A 10,634-nucleotide genomic window follows, 5' to 3' on the forward strand; every position below is an offset into this window, starting at 1 on the left:
TCGCCTAAGTATTTAAAAATCCTACCGAGTGGAGAGCGGACCTCCCACTCGGGGGCTTAGCTGCAGCCCAGTGCTCGCCTAAGTATTTAAAAATCCTACCGACTGGAGAGCAGACCTCCCACTCGGGGGCTTAGCTGCAGCCGAGTGCTCACCTAAGTATTTAAAAATCCTACCGAGCGGAGAGCAGACCTCCCACTCGGGGGCTTAGCTGCATCCCAGCGCTCGCCTAAGTATTTAAAAATCCTACCGAGTGGAGAGCAGACCTCCCACTCGGGGGCTTAGCTGCAGCCCAGTGCTCGCCTAAGTTTTAAATCCATTTCGATTCACAAGGACGACGAAGTGCAGGTCGACTGATACCTTCTCCTTCTGAGCTTCGCCACAAATACAATGTGCGCTACGTCCCGACCCGCAAGGATGCAGGTCGACTACAACATGTACTCCAACCTGCAAGAGTACGTCACCGGTACTAAAATATATACCGAGTGAAGGACAGTGTTCACTCGAAAGCAGATGCAAACATATTCAATGGCAAAACCAAGTTCGGATAACGTCCTACGGATCCAGAAGTGCTCAGGCATCGAGCCTGTTAAACTTTACCGGTTACAAAAAACCACTCGGCATTCCGAGGCAAATTTAAAGCATCAAGCATAGAAGTTTTTTAATCCTCCTGCGGAGGACTGGAAGGTGCAACAAACTTGTCCAGGTCGATTCCATCTGCGATCCGAGTGGCAGCAGCGATGAAGGTCTCCATGAAAGATCGGAAGTCATGCTTCTTGGTATTGGCCACCTTGAGAGACGCCAGCTTGTCCTCTCGCGCGTCCTTGCAGTGAACACGAACTAGAGACAGAGCAACATCGGCACCACACCTGGCAGAAGACTTCTTCCATTCTTGCACTCGGCTTGGAACTTCGTTCAGTCGAGTCATCAGGGACTCGAGGTCGTTCTGAAGTGTTTCTCCTGGCCAGAGTGCCACGTCGATGCGCGATGTTGCAACCTTCAGTCTCGCAAGATAGTCGATCACTGCAGCAATGCGAGACTCAAGGCGAAGCACGTTCATGGCGGCTTCATCCTTCACTGGAGAGTTGATGGGATCCAAGCCAGTCTCCACTCGACTAGTCTCCTCTTCAAAGTTTTGGCAGAATTATGTGGATACGATCCAAGGATAAGCTAATGTTCCTACAGTAAGTCACTAATTACGAGTCGGATATAAGGGGTTACCTTCGAGCATGAGGAATAACTTCTTGGCGAGCCCTCCCAGATAAGCCTCTAAGTCGTTCTTCTTTCCCACCAGTTCACTAGCCTTGTCACTTAGGGCTATCTTCTCACGCTTCTGCTGGGTGACCTCCTTGTTGGCCGCATCGAGAGCAGCTTTCAGACTGGTATTCTCCTCTTCAAATTTGCTGATTAAAGCCAGCTTTTCTTCTGCAAGTTTCATCTTGTCCGAAGCCGCTTTCTGCGCCTCGGCGAGGTCAAGGTCTTTCTTCTTCAGAGCATCCCTTAGTTTAACTACAAAATGACAATGAGATCAGACTCAAGCATGGACAAAAAATAAGGGCAGTCGTCAAGGTTCTCACCAAACATACCTTTTGCCTCCTCCTTCGCCTTCGTGAAGTTCTCCTGGACAAGCTTCAGATCAGGTTCGAGCTGGATATGCTTGTTCTCTAAATCAATATAGCGAGAAACAAGCTCGCAAGATTTCTGTGAAAGATCAGTCGACATAGATCAAAGACCGATCACTTCCGAGTGAGTAAGAGAAAAATCGTGGCATTTCTAAGACTCTAGCCGAATCAAAGTATTCAACTGTAGTCTCGGGGACTACACCCAGTGGGTGCACTCAGAGTGCCCCCACTGGTTCTACCAGCTCGGATCGATCAGTCGACCGAAAGTAGCTAACTGTCAACAGTTAGACGCAGTTTCAAAAAAAAAACTTCAGACCATAGCCGACTGCCAGCAGTCGACCACGGTCTCGGGGACTACACCCAGTGGGTGCACTCAACGTGCACCCACTGGTCCCATGATCCCATTCAACTAGATCGAGTGAGGAAAGTAAAAGAGAAAAAAGTTCAAGACATAAAGACTACAGTCGACTGCCAGCAGTCCACCGTAGTCTCGGAGACTACACCCAGTGGGTGCACTCAGCGTGCCCCCACTAATCCAGACATTTCAATCGACACACCTAGTGGGTGTATGACAAATATTAAGATTTTCAGAAAGAAAAATTGTCAGGTATAATATCCTAACAGAACAGGCGGTGTTCAACTAACCTGGACATTGCTCTAAAGAGCTGAACTCGCATCATAAGCTGCTTGGCTGGCGGCTCGAATCGCCTTCACCTGCTCCATCATGACCCCCGCTTGGCGTATGGCTTCCTTGGCAGCACCTGCTTGGTCCTCCGGGACGTGGTGTGTGGAGAAGAGAGAAGGTGGATCAGCACTCGATGACGGAGGATGGGCACTCGTCAATGGCTCTGCAAAGGACACGGTAGCCCGAGCAACATTGCTCCCCTCCGGAACCAATGATTCAGGTGCTGACACAACCTGAGCAGTCTTGCCAGCAGTCGCCTTCCTGCTCCTCCTTTGCCTCAGTGGCGCCTCATCATCATTGTTAGGGAGATCGATGATAACACTAGGTGGAGCTACGGAAAAAGTTCAAAGTCAAAAATGAAGATCCGATCAACCGGAAGTGAAACTGCACGGATCATACCAGGATGGGAAGTAGCAGCATCCTCCATTTCTTGATCTTCATGCCTGGCTGAGGTCTCAGAAGTAGCAGCACTGCAATTTCAGAAATCAGTCGGTCAGTAATCCAGTCGACCAAGAATATATCCATGTTAAAAGAGAAAACATGAGTTATGCCGTTACCCAGATACAGTCGGAATCTCCATCCTCATCTTTGGTAGGGCCTTCGCCGGTTTTGTCGGTGCCGGTCGGGGTTGCTTCGACGCTTTCTCAGTCGGCGCTGGAGAAGTCGTCCGAGGGCGTTTGACCGACTGCCCAGCAGGCACGGCTCCCTTGCCACGCTCGATTGCAGGATAATGGGTGAGCTTGGACCGTCTTTCAGTACGAGGAGGCTCGACTACCTCCTCCTCTTCCTCCTCCTCTTCCTCGTTAGAGCCAGCATCTTCTTCACCCTCATCGCCGTCCGACTCCCACTCCTCTTGGCTTTCACATCCACTTCCTTCTTCTTCGATCGGTTCTTGCGCTCCGTTGGGCATCGAGTACAACTCAGTAGTGATCTGGAAGACAACAAACAGGATAAAGGTCAGTCGACCAAGTTGCAGCAAAGCGGAATGAAGAAAACAGAGTCGCAGTCAGTGAAATGTGGTCAAACCTTGTCTGGTTTGTAGGACTGGTCGAGTGGAGGAATCCTCCTGGCTCCACGAGGATTATCTCTGTTCCTCGTGATGGCGGTCATCCACCTCTCCAGAGTGGCGTCGTCGACCTCTTCCGGGTGGACCCGAGAGGTGTCTTCGGTACCAGAGTACAACCACATCGGATGGCCCCGATATTGAAGTGGCTGAATGCGCCATCGAAGGAAAACCTCTAGAAGATCCATGCCCGTCACTCCGTCGCGAATGAGCTGGACCACACGCTCCATCAACATCCTAACCTGAGCCTTCTCCTCTGGAAGCACCTTCAGAGAAGATGGCTTGTTCGCTCGGTCCATGGAGAACGGGGGGAGGCCAGTCGACTGCCCTGGCGTCGACTGGTCTTGGCAGTAGAACCAGGTCGACTGCCACCCTCGAACTGACTCGGGAAGGGTCATGGCTGGAAAGGCACTCTTACTCCTCATCTGAACTCCAAGACCCCCACACATTTGGATAACTTGGTCCTCTCTTCACTCGGGCTAGCCTTTTTCACCGTCTGAGAACGACAGGTGAAAATGTGCTTGAAAAGGCCCCAGTGCGGCCGACAACCCAAGAAGTTTTCGCACAAAGACACGAAAGCAGCAAGGTAGGCAATGGAGTTGGGTGTGAAGTGATGGAGTTGCGCCCCAAAGAAGTTCAGAAACCCTCGAGAGAAAAGATTCGGCGGCAGGGAAAAACCGCGATCTACATGGGTGGCTAAGAGGACGCTCTCACCCTCCTGAGGCTGCAGCTGCCACTCCTTCCCCGGAAGTCATGCTGACCCTTGGAGGATCAGTCCTTCGGCCGCTAGGTCGTCGAGGTCCTTCTGGGTGATGGTCGAGCGGATCCAGTCTCCCTGGATCCAGCCTTGCGGCAGGCCGGACCGCGACGAGGATCCGCCCCGGCTAGTCGCTCTCCCCTTCCCCTTCACCGTCGCCTTCTTCGCCCGCTCCAAAGCCGCCATCTTTTCCTTCACCATCGTCGTCGGCGAGGCGTGCAAGGAGCAGCCGGGCGGAGGCGGAAGCAAACGCAGCGGGCGGATCCGAAGAGGGGGAGGAGATTGGGGGCGCACTGTTTGAAAAAACCCCGTCCGGCGCCTTATATGGAGCCTCTCCCGAGTGGCTGACTAGCGGGCCCGGACGATCCTGTCAAATCCCGCGACAGGCGCACGCGCGATACATGGCGAAAAAGATGGCGCGGAGATCAAGGTGTCCTTGCCTTATCCCATCCGAGTACTGCGGCATCCCCCGCTCCGCGCGCTTCCCAAAATTCGGATCCCGTCAAATCCGCCAATAGCAAAACAACTTGTCAGACAGCAGATTTCCTCTGATCCATCGCCCGAAAATCTCCTAGTTCATAAAGTTCACTCGACAGATGCAAAGAATGGATCAAGGCGACTGAAAGAGAATTTGACACCCTCACTAAAAAGTCATTGATCCAGAGTGAGACACTCTCGCAGCACGAAAAGCAGGTCGGAAGAATTCTCAACTCCTTCCTCACTCAAACCTCGATCCATTCGGCGGCTAATGATGAAGCCATGTACCTAGGGTAGGGTCATGGACCTGTCCAATGTACCCCCCCCCCAAGGACATCTTTAGAAGAAGCTGTCGTTCAGTCGACCTGGAAGACTTCCACTCGACGGACTCGAAGGCACTCGACCATGAAGACTCACTCGACCACCAGGAGATCTAGGGTCACTCTGTATCCAAACAGTCTGCTATTAAGTAGTATTTATGGCCATGATATCACTTTATGTAAGGCGTTACCAGTAACGCCTGGTCTTTATGTACATTGAACCCTCCTCTACGTGGGCTGGCTGGGGTCCTAGCGCACTCTATATAAGCCACCCCCCTCCACAGGCAGAAGGGTTCACACCCTTGTAACTCTCACGCATATAAACCAGTCGACCGCCTCTGGACACCAAGACATAGGGCTGTTACTTCCTCCTTGAAGGGCCTGAACTCGTAAAACTCTTGCATGCACAACTACTCCATTGCTAGGATCTTGCCTCTCCCTTAGTACCCCCCTACACTACTGTGAGACTTAGAACCACGACAGATGTCACACCTGTCACTTGCCGAATAGACTCTTGACATGGTGATGTCCGTAGGATGCTCTGCATCATCCCCTCCCCCTTGGTAAAGATCAAACCTCGGATCCAAAACCAAATCACCATGGGAAAGAGATGGCTTCGACATGTAGAAGTGGTCGTTCACCATGTAATTGTCATCTTCATGCTCGCAATGGGCACTCTCCAATGTCGCACCATCTTGGGATTCCTTCAAAAGGAGCAAGGACAATAAAAACATGGAAAACAAATGTGGTTAGTGTTAGCGCAAAACCAAGCATTCAAGTGGTGATTCACCAAACAAGTGTCATCATCAAGCATAGCATATGGTGTGACATGGGATTGTGGCATGGCATAGAAGCACATAATGTGAGCACAATCAAGGTCATCATGGAAACAAGCATGTGAATGTGAGGTAGCAATGCAAATATGTGGGACAAGTAAACAAGCATCTACGTCAATGTCATAGCAAGCATGCATAAAGTACTCAAAAAATGGTCAATGGTATGCATATGAATCATCCACAACACCAAATATAATGATGTGTCTAAACACATGGGGAAAGTGCAAGGCAATCCAAGCATAATGTGCATATGGTGTAGTGAAGATATCGTGGCACTCAGCACAAAGGAAAGAGAAATTGTTCAACATGTGTGAGGCAATCAATTGAAGCATGTGATAAGCAAAGGGACATGGCATATGTGAAGAAGTAGATGCAACACACAAGGCATGTATGTGATGAGGCATGGCAATGTGGCAATGATAAGTCGAAGCAAGATCGCTAGCATGTGTGCAAAGTGTCATGGTGCAAGCAACACATGAAGGATGATCCACAATATGCATGCTCATGGTTTGGGTGTTCTCGAGATAGAAGGATATCACCTCGAAAGCATGTCCTTGTGCTTCCTTCACAATGCCGAAGTGGCAGGAAATGTGGTGTAGAAGCGAGTCGTGGTCGAATGTATGAGGCTCGCTCTCAAGAGCTTGAACAGTCAGCTCACGAGAAGTGGAAGTTGACATGAAGTCCAAGTATCCTACACATGCACAAAAGAAAGCAAATGACATATGTGCATGGTAGGTAAACACATCAATCATCATGATGGTTCTCTGCTCTTGCACATAATCATTAGTAGCGCAAGTGCATGAATAATATGATGCAACAATGGCTATATTCATGGCACTAGGCATATAGTGAAAAGAGGTAAGACAAGCATTCTTCACAAGGAATATGTCAAAATCTCCAAACATATGCAAGAATGTTATGGGGGCAATCTCATGAGCAAGAGTAAGAGCATTGTTACACTCAATACATGGAAAGTCATCTAGCATAAGAGAGGCAACATATGGAGATATGTGACAACATGTAATAGCAATCATGTGCAAAGCATGGAAATGGATGCCATCAACCGCATGAGATGAGCAAGTGTGAATCATGGTGATGCAACATAAGCAAGCATATCAATCATGTCGCGCAAACTAGTGGAGCGAAGATGCAACACACTAGAGGATATCATGGCAATCATGTCATGTGAGCAAATAGTAGATATAGGCAATGCACATGACATATCACAAGCATGAACACAAAGCAAGATCATAGTATAATCATGGGCATGGGGCACAAAGCAAACATGGCAATAACAAGTGATATCTCCACCAAGCTTGCAAATACACATACAAGTACTAAAGTCAATCATCATGTGTAATGCAAAGCATGGGTCACAAATGCATGGCAAAGGCATAGTAATGAGCATATCATGCAAAATGAACATGGCAAGATGGGCATATAATATGTAATGGACAATAACTCATAGCCAAGTGAGGGCCATGTAGAAGAAATGCGCTAAGTCTTTGCGTGGAGAGAGCGGTGGGAAAGAGAATCCATGGGATCCAAAGTCATTGTTACTCTCTAGAGCTCGTTTTGTCAACTCATGGGATTGTGAGGTTGACGAGTATTCATGGGTACCTACACAAAAGAGACACAAACCAAAGAAATTGTGCGCGTGGTAAATGTACACATCATCCATCATGATGTGCATGTGCACGTGTGACTTAGCACAATGTTGGGGATATAACTACTGAGTATAAACTGCCCAGGAGGGGCCGGGTTATGCTCACAAGTAATCATCTACATTGAAGCCCATGAAGACAAAGACTATGGTGCTTTACTACGGAGACTTAGAGGCCCAGAGCCCAATGGCGGATTAGGTCCCTTAGACGTAAACCGCCATGAGTTATGTAACTTGTGTTGTAAGATAGGGAAAGGAAGAAACCGAGCCGGACACATGTATGAGCCGGCCTCGGGATTCTGTAGACCGTCGGGCGTCAACCTGTGTATATAAAGGGATGACTCGACCGCGGTTCAGGAACAAGAAACAACAACTCGAGAACTAGGCAAAGCGGATTCGCTCCCTGGTTATCGAGACCCCATCAATTCCACCACAACTAGATTGTAGGCTTTTACCTTCATCGCAAGGGGCCGAACCAGTATAAACTCCCTGTGTCCTTTGTCCGGTTTGACCCCTTTAAGCTAACCTAGTCGCGATGGCTCCACGACTAAGTCCTCACACTAGGACATCTGACGTGATAATTCCACGACAGTTGGCGCCCACCATGGGGCTATCACACGATGGTTTCAAGTTCTTGGAGGGCAAGTTCGAAGGACTCAAGGGATATGCAGTGGGCCGGATGACTAAGAGTCATTGCGGCAAGCTCTACATCAATGATGCAGGCTGGGGCCCCGACGTCGGCTCAATCGAGTACGGGTACCGGGTCCCCTTCGGAGGAATTCATGTCTTCATCGGCAAGATCGGCGAACCGGGCCCTGAGCTTGACATCTGCACTGACCTCGTCGAGACGGCTCAGCGTGCAAGCCCTGCCCGGATTCAGCCCGCCATGAAGCGTGCATTCTTAGGATTCATCCATGGTACCGAATCTGAACCGGTATCGGATGGTGAGACGGTCGTCTACTCCGATGGCGAGTCATCCATCAGGGAGACCAAGTCACTGTATCAAGTACAGGATGGCCGGTTCGGGGGTTGTTCCGATGGCGACAGTATTCCGGACCCCTTTGAACCGCCAAACCGGGTTGCAATTTTCATGGCCGGTACGCAGCTCGCGCCTCAACCTTCAGCAGCGGCGACAATGATTTCCGGATCGGCAGCCGGGGGAGGAGGCCCCGCACGCCCCCCGGCTCAAGTCTTGTCCGGTTTATTGGATGCTTTAGCAACATTGTTGACCACTGAGGTTAATCCGGATAATCAGGATGAGCATAATGCAGAGGTCAGAAAATTGCGGGATTATATAGCTTAGGCTAAGGAGGACATGGCTGCTGAGGAGACCAGGATGGCCGAAGAGCGGGCCGCTTTAGATGCCCAAGCTCAGCGAGTTCATGCGGAATCTTACCGGATTATGATGGACCAGAACGCTTCAAACGAGGTGATGAGGAGGAGGCACCAGTCTCGTCTACCACCGGTTTACAAAGCAAGGAATCTCTTCAGTACGCCAGGAGCGGGAACCAGTAACCCGCCCGCAGCGAACCAAGTTGAAGCGCTCAGGACAGGAGCGTCGGATCAACCGCACATGATGGAACTGCCTCGGCAGAACCCTGATCCGCCACAATACGTGCCAACACCATTGGGTCACTTCCCTACCCCGTTGGATAATATGATTGCTGCGGCGACAAGATTGGTCGCTATTCCAATGGAAGGTGATTCTCCAGCAGCGGTTGAGACACGACGAGCTAGAGATCTTCTCCAAACAGCGATGGTTCAGCAGCAGGCTTATTCTTACAATCGTGACAGGATTCACTCTACCCCTCGCCCAAGCCAGAGTTACAGTAGCATGTTGAAGAGCCAGTTGTATCAAGCAGTGGATGGAACCATAATCTGCCACGAAGGCCTAACCCGGCAGGAGGGAGGAATGATGCACAGGATGTAGTGGACCAAGGACGAGCCTGTCGAGGAGCCGGATTAGCTGCGCAGGATGTGGAACGTCAACTTATGCCCGTTCGTGCAACAACTGCAGTAGAGCCAGGAGTTGTTTTCACCACTTTGGGGGTGCCGTGTCTCACACCGGCCCTGCGCAATGTGCGGTTGCCTAGGGATTTCAAGGGTCCTCGGAAGGTGCCCAATTACATTGCTGACTTACACCCCGAGTCATGGGTCGAGAGCTGTGAGATGGCGATGGAGATGCTGGATGTGGATGGAGCGGCATGTGCTAAGTACTTCACTATGATGCTAGAAGGAACAGCTCGCACTTGGCTAAAGAGTTTACCACCTAATTCCATCAGGTCATGGGATGAGTTGAAGAGCCGGTTTATCAACAATTTCAAAGACACATGCAAGCAACCCATGTCAATTATCGATCTGGCCGCTTGTGTTCAGGAGGAGAACGAGTCAACCACCCATTGGGTGCGCCGGGTTTCAGAGATTTTGCATTCATCAGACCGCATCAACGCCGATTCAGCAGTTATAACATTGGAGGGCAATTGCAAGTTTAAACCTTTGAAGTTGAAGTTGGGGCGACTCAAGCGTCACTGCAATGATATGGGAACCCTAATGGCAGCTCTGGTTAAGTATGCTGACTCTGATAGTACCAAGGATCCCGAGTCTGATGAGGAAAAGTCGGGGAAGGGAAAGAACAGTGGCAACACCAAGGGGCAATAGCATAATCCGGTGGGCCACGGGAACAATGGTAAGCGTAAAGCGGATAGTTCGGATTTTGTGGCTAACACCAATGTGTAGGGTAATGTGCGACGTCACAAGGGTAGACCGCCCCAGTGCGGTGGAGGCATGAATCTGGAGCGCCTGCTAAACCAGCCTTGCCCAAAGCACGGGACGAAGGAGAATCCGGCCACGCACCTCTGGAAGGATTGCTTCATTATCCGGGAGTTCAAAAACTCTGATCTTTTCCGGTATGATCAGGGTCCATCTGGCGGTTCAGGTCCCGGATCTCATGGGCCGGGTTACGGCGGAGGCGGTTCAAACTCAGGATTTCAGGGTAATCAGAGTAACCAGAACAACCAGGGTGGTCACAACCAGCAGAATAATCAGGAGAATCAGCAGCAGTCGGGTTATCAGGGTCACCCAAAGCAGTTGAATAGCGGGCAGTATCATGTTTTTACCACTAGCTTGTGCAAGCGTGATTAGAAGCTTCACAAAATGGCAGTTAACACTGTTGAACTGCCAGTACCCCGTTACTTGCGTTGGTCCGAGCAGCCCA

Source organism: Triticum aestivum, chromosome 4B (assembly GCF_018294505.1).
Source record: "Triticum aestivum cultivar Chinese Spring chromosome 4B, IWGSC CS RefSeq v2.1, whole genome shotgun sequence".
Taxonomy (NCBI): domain Eukaryota; kingdom Viridiplantae; phylum Streptophyta; class Magnoliopsida; order Poales; family Poaceae; genus Triticum; species Triticum aestivum.